The sequence below is a fragment of the Phacochoerus africanus genome, chromosome 8 (assembly GCF_016906955.1).
Source record: "Phacochoerus africanus isolate WHEZ1 chromosome 8, ROS_Pafr_v1, whole genome shotgun sequence".
Lineage (NCBI taxonomy): Eukaryota > Metazoa > Chordata > Mammalia > Artiodactyla > Suidae > Phacochoerus > Phacochoerus africanus.
Window position 1 is genome coordinate 167,700,616 of NC_062551.1, and position 13,566 is coordinate 167,714,181.

Below are 13,566 nucleotides of genomic sequence, written 5' to 3' on the forward strand. Positions count from 1 at the left end.
TGAGGCATCATGATCAAGTGAGAAAACTCTAAGAACTAACAAAAATGGAGTTCTCATTGTGGCTCAGCAGTAATGAACCCAACTAGTATTCATTAGGACACAGGTTTGATCCCCGGCCTCGCTCAGTGGGTTAAGGATCCGGCGTGGCTGTGAGCTGCAGTGGAGGTCACAGACACACTCAGAGCTGGCACTGCTATGGCTGTGGAGTAGGCAACTACAGCTCTGAGTCAACCCCCAGTCTAGGAACTTCCATATGCCACAGGTGTGGCATTTAAAAAAAAAAAAAAAAAAAACTAAAACTAAAAATAGAATTAACAACAACATCAAAAAAAACTAGCCCTAAAAAAAGAAAAGAAAAGAAATAAGCCATACATTTATGTGCTGTGGTGTAGGCCAGCAGCTGTAGCTCTAATTCAACCCCTAGCCTAGGAACTAGGACAAGCACTGAAACTAAATGTTTAGTGAAATGACCCAATACAAAAAGGACATATAAAATCTGAGCCTGAGATCCACATCAATAAAACAGAGGAGTTCCCACTATGGTGCAGCGGGGTTGCTGCAGAGGTGCAGGTTTGATCCCTGGCTCAGCACAATAGGTTAAAGGATCTGGTGTTGCCTCAGCTGTGACATAAGTTGCAGCTGTGGCTCAGATTCACTCCCTGGCCCAGGAACATCCATGTGCCACAGGAGTGGCCATTTAAATAAATAAATAAATAAATACCAGAGACTATATCATAATTACGAAATAAAATATAAACACGGTATTTAGAAATGTTTGTTGTACAGTGTGCAATAATGCTGTTTAGATTTGGTTAACACAGAACACTTTTTTTGTGAATTTATTTTACTTTTTTTTTTTAAGGGCCTGTGGCATATGGACATTCCCAGGCTAGGGGTCAAATTGGAGCTGAAGCTGCCAGCCTACACCACAGCTGCAGAAATGCCCGCTACAAGCTGTATCTGCAACTTTCTACAGCTGCAGTTTACGGCAACACTGTATCTTTTACCCACTGAGCAAGACCAGGGATTGAACCCACACCCTCATGGATCCCAGTCCGATTTTTAAACCACTGAGCCACAATGAGAATTCCATAAATTTCTTTCTTTAAAATGGAGTATTTACAGCAATAAACAATCAGACATACTACGTAGTTCCGATCTTATGCTGAAGGCACTTTGCTGCCATCTGGTGACAGTTTATCTTTTTAAAAGGGCAGTCAAGTTTTGAAAACTCTTCATAGTACAAGCTGCAAACACGACACTGAATATATTAGATCTTAAAGTACTTTTTGTCCAGAGACAAACGGACGTTACAATGTCAAGAAATCCAGTTACTCATTAAAGACAGAAATGTGAGAGACAAGGTTACCAAACAACTTCAGAAAATACTTAAAGGAAAAAGCAACTCTCTTTGCTCCTGTTCCCTTGCCACATTCTAAAACCTGAGCTAGAAGGAGATAATGCTAAGAGTTCATCCAGCAAAAGGTATAATTATTCTGGGATGGGGACAATGAGAGGAGGAGGAAGGGAAATCTCCTTGGACTGGGCTTTGTGACAGAAGCGCGAAAAGCGTGAGCTCTGGAGTTAGACATGGCTTTGATTTCTGCCACCATCACCACTTACCAGCCTCGAGGCCCAAAGCAAGTTTCCGATCCTCAGGTCCTTTTCTTACCTGTAAAATGTGAAGAGTACAGACTTGACAAGGTTACTAGGGAAATATGAAAAGTTCGATGTGTTTGGCTCCAAAGTGTTTTTTCTGAAATACAAATTAGCTGTCACGTGACTAGCTTATGGGGAAGCAATGCCATTATTAGGCAAAAGTGGAAGGGATTCGTATGTAATTTTTTCAGAATGTTAATGCTTTGCACCACCAACTGACAACATCTGAATTTAAGTAAACTAATGTGACTGGATGTAGTAAACTAAAGGGTGAATGTATATGACCCATATTTACATATCAGTTTGCTCCACATTCTTCCTCTTGGCCACAGCTCTTCCATGAAGTTTCCCCAATATCTGTGTATCTTGCCCTTATCTCCATAACTCAGAACCCACTTACAGCCCTTCTTTACATCCCCTTCACCAAGACACCGTCACCTTTGTAGGCTGAAGTACTAAAGTCATTGAGGTACTTATTTATTCATTAGGAGGTTAGCATGTCTTTTCAACTGTGCTAGCCTTTTCGTTAGGATCATTTTCACATTTGTCATTGTGACTGTTACAAAGTTGCAATGATTTTGAGAGGTCTGCCCCCAAATTGCTACTTGACATCACCAGTTCTCAGATGCATCATTATCATATATACCACTAAGAAGGAAAAAAGTGTCATTTAACTATAACGCAACATTTTCTTACACTGAACTTGTACTGAACAGGTATTCAAAGAGTGCTTAGATTTTCGATGTGTGTTACCATTGTTCGTACATTAAAAGGAAATAAATTTGTGAAATAAATAGGTAAATGTAGTCCTAAAACATCTTTATATTCAGTTTGACTCTTCTGACTTCCGTTTTGACTCAGTTACATATTAACATACTTACATTTGCATATTTACATATTAATATACAATGTGTAATTGATTACCCCCTGTGCCACTATGAACATTAGGATACAGCATTTCTTAAAAGGTGCTATATGAACTAAAAGCCATTTAGAGCTAGGCTTTGGCTTGAGTTCTGCAATTATGAATACCTAGCTTACTCCGGTTCCCTCTTCAGGGATGCTGCTACGCACATTTTTATTTACTTTCTTCCCTACCCCTCCCCCCAACCATTTCATTCCTGGGGGTTAAAATAGCACTCCACTCTTATCTCCGAGGGTGTCTTCCATCCCACAGACACCCATTCTGCAAGTTTTGATGCTAAGGGGTTTCCTTAGTTTATTTATAACATGATAGTAGCTTCACGTGTACAACATAGCGATTCGGTAGTTTTACAGATTATACTTCATTAAAAGTTATTATAAGATATTGGCTATAATTCCCTGGGCTATACAATATATTCATGTTGTTTATCGATTTTGTACATAGTAGTTTGTGCCTCTTAACCCCATGCCCCTAATTTGCCCCTCCCACCTACCCTCTCCCATTTGGTAACCACTAGTTACCAAAAGTTTCTATATCTGAGAGTATGTTTCTGTTTTGCATACACATTTATATTATTTTTTAGATTCCACATATAAGTGATACCATACAGGATTTGTCTTTGACTTCTTTTACTAACCATCATATGCTCTAAGTCCATCCACATTGCTGCAAATGTCAGACTTTTGTTTTTTTAAAGTGGCATTAATATGCTATTGTGTATGTATACCACATCTTCTTTAATCTATTATTTCTCCATCGGTGGGCATTTTCGTATCTTGGCAATGGTAAATAATGCTGCTATGAATTATTTACATGGGGTGCATATATCTTCTCAAATTAATGCGTCTGTTTCCTTTAGATAGATACCCAGGTGTGGAACTCCTAGGTCACATGACAGTTCTATTTTTAATTTTTTTGGGAACCTCCACACTGTTTTTCACAGAGGCTGCACCAGTTTTACATTCTCACCAACAGAGCACACATCCTTTCCCACACTTGTTATTTGCAATCTTTTTGACGATAGCCATTCTGACAGGTGTGAGGTAATATTTCATTGTTTTTTGATTTGCATTTCTCTAATAATTAGTGATGTTGAGCATCTTTTCATGAGCCTCTTAGCCATCTAAATGTCTTCTTTTTTGATTAGGTTTTCGTCTTTTTGATACTGAGTTGTATAAGCTGTTTATATATTTTGTTTTTTGGGGTTTTTTTGGGGTTTTGTTTGTTTTCTTTTTTGTCTTCTTGTTGTTGTTGTTGCTATTTCTTGGGCCGCTCCTGCGGCATATGGAGGTTCCCAGGCTAAGGGTTGAATCGGAGCTGTAGCCACCGGCCTACGCCAGAGCCACAGCAACGTGGGATCCGAGCCGCGTCTGCAACCTACACCACAGCTCACGGCAACGCTGGATCGTTAACCCACTGAGCAAGGCCAGGGACCGAACCCGCGACCTCATGGTTCCTAGTCGGACTCGTTAACCACTGTGCCACGACGGGAGCTCCTATATTTTGGATATTAACTTTTTCAGTCACATCATTTGCAAATATTTTCTCCCATTCCATAGGTTGTTTTTTCTTTTTTTGTGTGTGGGGTTTTTTGATAATTTCTTTTATTGTGCAAAAGCTTTTATGTTTAATCAGGTCCTATTATTTATGGATGCTTTTATTTTGTCCTAGGAGACAGATTCAAAAAATTTTGCTACAATTTATGTTTCCTTATAGTTTTATGGTTTCAGGTCTTACAACTAGGTCTTTAATTCATTTTGAGTTTATTTTTGCATAAAGTGTTGAGGTAATGTTCTAATCTCATTGTTACACATGTATCTGTCCAGATTTCCCAGCACTGCTTTTTGAAAACCCTGTATTTTCTCTATTGTACATTCTTACCTCTTTTTTGCTGATTAATTAATAATAGGTGCATGGGATTATTTCTTGGCTCTGTATCTGTTCCTTCGATCTATGTGTCTGTTTTGTGCCAGTACAATGCTGTTTTGATTACTCTAGCTTTGTAATACCGTCTGAAATCTGGAGGGTGATACCTCTAGTTTTGTCCTTTTTTCTCAAGATGGCTTTGGCAATTCTGGGTCTTCTGTGGTTCTGTGTAAGTTTTGGGATTATACTCGTGAAAAAATGTCATGGGTATTTTGATAGAGATTGCTGTTAATCTGTAGATTGCTTTGGGTAATATGGTCATTTTAGCAATGTTATTTCTTCAGTCTAACTACAAGATATCTTTCCATTTCTTTAAATCTTCATAAGTTTCCTTCAACAATGTTTGATAGCTTTCAGAGTATAGGTCTTTCACCTCCTTGGTTAAGTTTATTTCTAATTATTTTATTATTTTTGATGGGATTTTTTTAACCTTTGCTTTTTGATGGTTCATTATAATTGTGTAGAAATGCAGGAGTTCCTGTCATGGCTCAGCAGTAACAAACCCAACTAGTATCCATGAGGATGAGGGTTCAATCCCTGGCCTCACTCAGTGCTGCCATGAGCTGTGGTGTAGGCTGTAGATGCAGCTTGGATCTGGCATTGCTGTGGCTGTGGCTGTGGCTGGCAGCTGCAGCTCTGATTTGATTCCTAGCCTGGGAACTTTCACATGCCATAGGAGTGGCCCTAAAGAGCAAAAAATAAAAATAAAAAAATTTAAACATAATAACAAAGAGAGAAATGCAGTAGATGTTTATATATGAATCTGTATCTTGCAACTTTGTTGAATTCATTTATCAGTTCGAATGTTTTTGAGTGGAGACTTTAAGGTTTTTCTATATAAAGTACCATATCATCTTCAAATAGTGAGTGACAGGTTTACTTCTCTTCCAGCTTGGATTCCTTTTACTTTTTTTTTTTTTTGTCTGATTGTTAAGCTTTTGATGTTTGCAAATGCACAGATAATGCTTTATCACTACTTCTACCTGGCCGACAAAGATTGTAACCTTTCATCAACTTTAAGCAACATTCCATTTTCAAAGATATGTAAAACATGAAAAATATGCATTGAAAAAATCAATAAAATAGGTAACATATTTAATCCTTACAACCCTATGACACAGATAACATTATTATCTTACTTTTATAAGTGAACTAAAGCACAGAGAACTTGAGTAACTTGACCAGGATCGCACAGTTAATTGGTGTTAAAGCTGGTGTTCAAAGCCAGGATTCTGGCTCCAGAGACTTTAAAGTAGCCCTTAGCTTCAGAGCTCTATTCCTATTTCATCAAAGCTTCGTTCTAAAATACCCAAGCAGCAAACATTTATACTATTCTCCTAAGGCTAACTACTCGGTGCAGATCACAATCAGAAAGCCTCAAGACTATGGAAAACAGTATGGAGATACCTCAGAAAACTAAATACAGAACTATCATATGACCCAGCAAGCCTACTCCTTGGCATATATTCCAGATTTGGCATATATCCAAAACTTTCATTGAAAGAGATACATGCATCCCCTATGTTCATTGCAGCACCATTCACAATAGTGGAGACCTCAAACAACCTAATGTCCATCAACAAATGAATGGATTAAGAATACTACTCAGCCATAAAAAAAGAATAAAATAATGTGGATGGAACTGGAGACTCTCATACTAAGTGAAGTAAGTCAGAAAGAGAAAGACAAATACCATATGATTCTTATATCTGGAGTCTAACATATGGCACAAATGAACCTATCTACAGAAAAGAAACAGACTCACATAGACTTGTGGTCGCCAAGGGGGAGGGAGTGGAACTAACTGGGAGTTTGGGGTTAGCAGATGCAAACTATTGCATTTGCAGTGGATAAGCAATGAGATCCACTGTATAGCACAGGGAACTACATCTAGTCATTTGTGATGGAACATGATGGAGGATAATGTGAGAAAAAGAGTATATATATTCTTTATACATATATGGCTGGGTCACTTCGCTGTACAGCAGATATTGACAGAACATTTTAAATCAACTATAATAGAAAAAATAAAAATCTTTTTAAAAACTAAATAATAATAATAATAAAAAGAAAGCCTCAAGGCCTTTGGTAGGATTTAATTTACCACATCTTGAAAATCAGAATTCATTCTCTAGTTGTTTGTTCTTCAAACCCTCACCTGGGTGCATTTTCCTTGAAGGCATCACCTGTCTTGAGACCCAGCATTCTCCACTGCTCCAGACTAGAAAGAAGTGCAGGTTTTGAGAATGAGATACCTGCATATGGGTAAAGACAAAGGATATGGCTTATTGCACATAACTTTCCCAGAGCTCTGGTTCTAAACCCAGGGATCGGGGACAAGCTGAGACAAGTGATCAGGCCAAGCAATTCAAATGACCACTAATTAGTCTTGGATGAAATATTCCACCTTAGACAATTTGGGCTTTTTCCTGTTGTAAACCTTCAATTAATATCTTTCATCCCCAAAAAACTGTAAGCTCACGAGAACAGGAACCATGTTGTTTTTCTGTTACATTCCCAGCACTTGGAAAAATAAATGGCACATAGCTATGTAAAAATTAACTAAAACTGAAATTATCTTTAAAGACACTTTCTCAGGCATATTTGCTTTCTAAATCAAGAACATAAGAAATAGAAATATTTTTTTTTGGATTTTAGGGCTGCCCACACAGCATATGGAGGTTCCAGGCTAGGGATCGAATCAGAGCTGTAGCTCCAGCCTACTCCACAGCCACAGCGATATGGGATCCAAGCCACATCTGGGACCTACACCACAGCTCGTGGCAATGCTAGATCCATAATCCATTGAGCAAGTCCATGGATTGAACCTGCGTCCTCATGGATACTAGTCGGGTTCATTACCGCTGAGCCACAACGGGAACCCCAAGAAATGCAAATCTTTAGAGACACAAAGACAGCTAAGGGTCTATGGAGGTTTTTTTAAAAAGACATCTGCAAGTGCTTAAAAAGAACAAAGAGAATATTATAGATCCCTCCAAACTTTAGTCAACTGAATGCACCAAAGGTTATCAAATTTACCTACCCCTCAAAGCAGCCTCCCAAAGTCTTCTGAAATGAGTGTTTACATATAAATTTTTATTACTGTAATGTACACATTCACTCTCATTTGACCAGCTCCCCTGACTGCCTATGACAGAAATTTCGGCAGCCAGAGGTAAACTCAACTTCTGGAGCTGACTGGAACCGGGAGCTCAGGTGTGGCATACACAGAGCAGGTCATTTATACTGATTAATCAGGGGTCAGGCCAAGGACTCACAGACAGGGCTCAGATCCAGTCTTCTTTGCCCCTGGCCAAGTTTCCCTAACTACAAATGAATAAAGTTCAGGGCAAGGGGATCATTTTGTCTATAATTCAAGTAGAAAATTGTTTGCCTGTGGTATAAGATAAGGACAGCACATCAATCAAAAGATACGAAAAAATAAATATCTAAATTCATCATACTTTATAGACAGACTTGGGTGCCCAGATCATAGGACCAGAAGTTATGTAAATACTGGTAGAGTTTCTGTTTGAATGTTTATGGGCTGAGTTGATATGAAGGCTTCACTCCTTGACTGGAATTGCCCTGACCATCTGCCACCTGTGTTACCTTGGTTGACAGTTCCCCCTCATGGGAACTCTGGGACGCCCAGAGCCGTGGTCCTTCCCCTTGTTCTAGGAGAGGAGTAGCACTGTGTTTGGGGTTCTGAAAACCTGTTAATGTGAAAGTTACTGGGAGGAGGAAGTTCCAACAAGATTGTCTGAAAAGTCAAATATCTCAGTCCCTCTCCCCCTCCCTCTCCCCATCGCCCCCTCTCCATTCAGGGCTTCTCCGGGTTTTCCTTTGAAATACTGTAAATGCACATGTCCGTGTGCTCTGTGAAGGGTCTGGGGAAAGAGAGGAACGCGTCCTGCTGTGAAAAATAAACTTCTTACACAACCGTCTTATGAAATCTTTGGAATTTTGCACAAAGTTTGAATACACTAAACTGTTTTTCTTTTTTTTTTCTTTATGCTTTTGCTATTTTTTTTAAATTTTTTTTTTATTTTCCCACTTTTCTTATATAAATACCTTCTGGCCAAGAAGATGCACATGGCACCCTGCTCTGTATCCCTGCAATTTCAATTGTCTCAAATTTGAGAAGTGTGTTCCTATACCATCTGCAAGGAACTCTAGCTGCAGTTCCTTCCATATAGTTGCCAGTCTACTTAAAGAACAATGAGTATCCAATAATGTTTGTTGGATGGATGGATGGATGGATGGATATCATTTGGAAGAGTAAACTTTCTATCTGTGAAAAAACAAGTTATTCCTGCCCCAAACTAGGGAAGCTCAAGGGTTTCAGCAGAATTAAATCAAACAAAGCAAAAGCAAACCAAACTGGAAACTCATTTAAAACCATATCCCTGGAACAATCCCAATGTTTGCCTTTCAGATACAAAGCAGCAAAACATATTTATAAGCTTCCCCTCAACCATGCTCAAGGCAATACAGAACCTGGACCATACAAATGGGTCGCTTCTGAGTCTAGTCATAAGGAGCAGAAGGAAAAAGCTTGTAAGTCATTACTAACCTACTCTAATCCTGCTCGGGTCCCATGTTTATAGTCTTCTCCCTTTCTGAGTTTGGAGCCGAGGGAAATTAACAGTGTCCTCTAGCCCAGGATCTTGTAGACCAGTAGATCTCCTGGAGTCCACAGAGAACTTTCACAAAATACACATACGTCCCTCAAATCAAAACCTCCAGGGTAGAGACTGGAAACACGCTTCAGTATCTGATGGGAACCCTAGTTAAGAATAACTAAAACAGCGGCTATAGACTGCTAGCCTGCAAGCAAACTTTACCCAGGAAACACTCAAGGCAGTAAGAGTAAGTGGCTACACGGGAGATTTCTTCAGCTCCCACTCATCCAACATGCTCCTCCACACCCACCTCATCAACAAAGCATTTCCCAGTGAGGATGGAACAATCGGATTTCACTTCTCCCTCTCAGATCTTTATCTTCGCATTTTTGTCTGCTCTCAAGTCCACCAACCAAACAAGAAAAAAAGTAGATCAAACTAGTATTTAAATGCGCAACATAAATTGGCATGGGACTTATGGCTGACTGTCTATAAATGCATTTCCATGAATAGTGAATTGTGCCATTCTAGCCTTACGTCCTAGGAGATACGATTTCAAAACAGTAGACAAAATGTAGTTGTTTGACTATTAAACATTATTATATTGCAACAGGTAGGTGAAAGAAAAAGTAACAAGCCTACTCTTTTCCTTAGCTGAAGTCCTATCGTGAGCGTTCCAGAGAGGCTGTGCGGGAAGTGGGAAGTAGAACACAAACCCAGAGTGGTAGACTTTGAGCTAAATCCTCCTCTTGCCTTGTCCTACATCAAAATATCCACAAGGAACATAAAGACTGAAGACCATTTGTGGCCTGAGAGTTTCCACCTCAAGTTTCAGAAAATCGAACTCCAGAGCACAAGCAAAATTTCTCCTCTGCTCTTTGATCAAAAAGCAGAGCAAGATTATGGCACCAAGTAAAAGCAAAGAGAATAATCCTGGTGCGAGTGAAAAGGACAGAACTGCTTATTCATCTTTGTGTCCACAGACCTAAATTCAGTGACTTGACTTTTAGCAAATATTGGAGGGAGGGAGGGGGGAGGGAGGGGGGAGGGAGGGAGGGAGGGAGGAAGGGAGGGAGGGAGGGAGGAAGAAAGGAAGGAAGGAAGGAAGGAAGGAAGGAAGGAAGGAAGGAAGGAAAGTTACATACATAGCCTCTGCCAGAATCAGAGATGTGCATGAAATAGAAAACCCCCAAAGTCTCTGAAGAGATTCAAAAAGAGAACCTAACTTCCTCTTGAGCTCTGCTTGTTTTACCTGAGCACAGCATAAGATCTGCCTCTCAGGTGTGACTTGGCATGATCCAAATATGGCCCTAAAAAATCTAGGGAGAACAGGAAAGAAATGGGAAGAGGGACCACAGCCCGACAAATGTTAAGGAGATTGAATATAACCACGTCTCTATTATCCATACATGTGGTAGGTGTTTAAGGGACAGAGGAAATAAAGACATTGGAAATGGTATTTAGGACAATTAAAAAATCCAAGGAGCCCCAACAGGGCAGGTAGGAATTCCTGGGAAAACAGAAGAGAAGGGAAGGACCAACTCACAAGAGGATGTTCGATGTAAGAGGATTCTAGCTCACCTGAGGACCTGCCACAATAAGTACAGCTGCCTCTCCTGGTGTTTCCCTTGTTCCTTCTTTCAGAGATGCTGAGCCCTTCAGGACTGGCAGAGCTGTAGCAGCAAGAGGAACTGTGCCAGCACCGGGCTCCCACAGTGGAGGCAAGAATCTACTCTACTGTGTATGAGGTCCACTTCTACAGATTAAGAGAGCGGACAAGACTCTCCACGTCAAATACTCCTCCTCCTCCTCCTCAGGCTCCTTTCCCAGCTCCTTCTGATTCAACAGGACCTTTAGAGGCTGGAGCTCCTGGGGATCAGCCTTAGGTTCTCTTTTCATTTCTCCCCACACTCTGTCTGGTCAATATCATCACCGCTATAGCTTTATTCATAATAACTTTCCAATCTATCACCATCCCAGAACTTTCCTCTCAGCTTCAAAAACAAAATCCAACTGTTTGACATCCCATTCAAGCGCCTCAACTCAAAATATCAAAAAACAGACATCTTTCTCAACAAATCTACCTCTCCCTCCCGTCTTCTTGCTCTTGGGAAATGGCACTCAAGTCGGGTATCTAGGAAGCATCCTTAATCCACAGCCCCCCTCTGCAAATCCCATATAATCACCAAGTCCCAGTGAGCCCACTGCAACCCACTCGTTTGAGTCATTGTCACCTCTCCCCGGGCCACTGTAACAACCTCCAAACTGGACGCCCTGTGTCCATTCTTGCTGCACTGCCATCTATTTCCCATACAACAAACTGATCTTCTTAAGCCACAAAACTGAAGGCCATGTATTTGCTTAAAACCTTGATTATCTTTTAGTTACTCTTAGGATAAAATATAACCTAGCCCCAGACCACCTCTGTAACTTCATCTCAAACCATTTTCCCTCCCTTCCTGTGCTTCAACTATTCCAACATTCTCACAGTTCCCTGAACATACTATGCTTCTTCCCATCTTGAGGCTGTTTCCACTAACTAGAAATTTCCCTCCCCATTTCCATCTCTCCCCATCCCATATATCTGGCTAATGCCTACTTATCTCTCAAGTCTCAAGCTCAAGTTCACCTAGAAAGGCTTTGCCCTGAAATGGTAAAACTGATTGGTGTTAGCAAGTCAATTAGTAGGTCAGTAAAAGAGCTATCGTTTTCACGCTTATCTGCCTGACTCCCATGTGTCTTGGTTCTAAACTCGGGTGGGAAAAAGAGAGGTGTTTCCTATTGAGCTCCCTCAAAGCCCACCAATATAAGCTCTCACGAGACTCTGTACTTGCCCTTCACAATCCAAACCCTCCTCACTAACTTGTGAAACTGTTTCGTGTCTGAATCTCCTCCTGCACCATACATTTCGCAAGGGCGTGGATATGCCTTCTGACTATCTTGATATCCCCAATGCCTAGCTCCAGTAAGCACTCAAATGCTTGGATGAATGGATACCATGCTGACATCTTACCTTCACAGAGAAGCACGTCACTGATAACATTTTTACTGACCCCAGGTTTGACTCCCACCCCTAACTCCAGTCTGGAAAATTCGCTCTCCTACCACCGATGGCCGTGTCTTCTCACCTCTCTCCTGGGACACAACTCTCTCCACCACCACCGTATATTTACCACTTTCCAGACATGCTCCTGTATCAGCTGGGAATCACCCCTGGCCGTAGAGTAAATGGCTGTTCTCTGGGGTGCATTTAAGGCCTTCGCCGCTAAGGGCAGCCCTCCAGGAGTTGGCGGAGAGCTTCCTGGAGTTCTCGCCCCTGGTAACCATGGACCTTTTGGTCAAACTGGTAAGAAATCTCGGGGCTGTTTACTCGATTGGTGAGAAATCTCGACTCCTCATCTCTCCTTCCTCCCTCCTGCTACCTGGAACACAAATGTGATGGCTAGACTGTATTCGTTTTGTATCCCTGCCCTTGCAGGGTATGTTCCTTTTCCCAATTTGAGGTCTCTTCTAACATCGCCACTGGTAGCTTCTCTTATTCCTTGTTAGACCTGGCCTTGAGGACACAGGACAGCGGTCAATCTGGATTCTGCATTCGCCGTTCAGTAGACAAATATATAAAGCAACCATTCCCTCTCTTCACCCTCAGGCTCAGGGGATGGCTTTTCCTAAAAGGACCTGGAAAGACATCCATGGGGTAGAACTAAGATGGGAGAAACATTTCAAAACCAACCAATCTCAAAGACCTATACAGCTCACCTAACTCTCCATCAGTGAGCTCAAGGAACTTCAACTCCCTTCAGTGATGAGAGACTTACAGAAATAGGTAACAGACTTCTTCGAAAGTGAAATCCAACAGGAAGCCAGCAGAAACAAGAAGAGTTAAATACTGTCCCAAGGAGCAGGTAGTCAGACAAGCTTTCACATCAGAGAGGATCTGAGGAATGTCAAAGTCAGAATGAGAGGGGGGCAAGGAAGAGAAAGTGAAGACTCAGAGCTCTCTTTGAAAGGCCCCAATAAATTACAGTAGGTGTGTTATCTGAACAGAGAATAAATTTGAACATTTTGCAGAGTTCGCGTCATGGCTCAGCAGAAACAAATCTGACCAGCATCCATGAGGACACAGGTTCGATCCCTATCCTTGCTTAATAAGTTAAGGATCCAGCATTGCCATAAGCTGTGGTGTAGATTGCAGGTGCGGCTCAAATCCCTTGTGGCTGTGGCTGTGGCAGAGGCCAGCGGCTACAGCTCTGATTCGACCCCTAGCCTAGGAACCTCCATATGCTGCAGGTGCAGCCTTAAAAAGACAAAAATAAATAAATCTACATTTTGGGGGGCATAGAGAAAAGCATACTCTGAAGGTGTTAGCTCTAAAAAAAATGTTATGAATGTAGATATTCCTGATTGTAGGTTGAATAAGCAACTGCCACC

General features: G+C 41.1%; 1 long non-coding RNA gene across 1 annotated transcript in view; it reads right to left on the bottom strand.

Annotated features, from left to right (window-relative positions):
* Window positions 1–13,566, bottom strand: part of LOC125132330 (uncharacterized) — a 108,624-nt gene that overhangs the window by 5,345 nt on the left and 89,713 nt on the right. Inside the window, exons 4-5 of the long non-coding RNA XR_007136205.1 lie at window positions 6,669–6,765; window positions 1,624–1,672 (exon numbers count right to left, since the gene is read on the bottom strand). This is a non-coding gene — a long non-coding RNA (uncharacterized LOC125132330). The remainder of the gene's footprint in view (window positions 1–1,623; window positions 1,673–6,668; window positions 6,766–13,566) is intronic.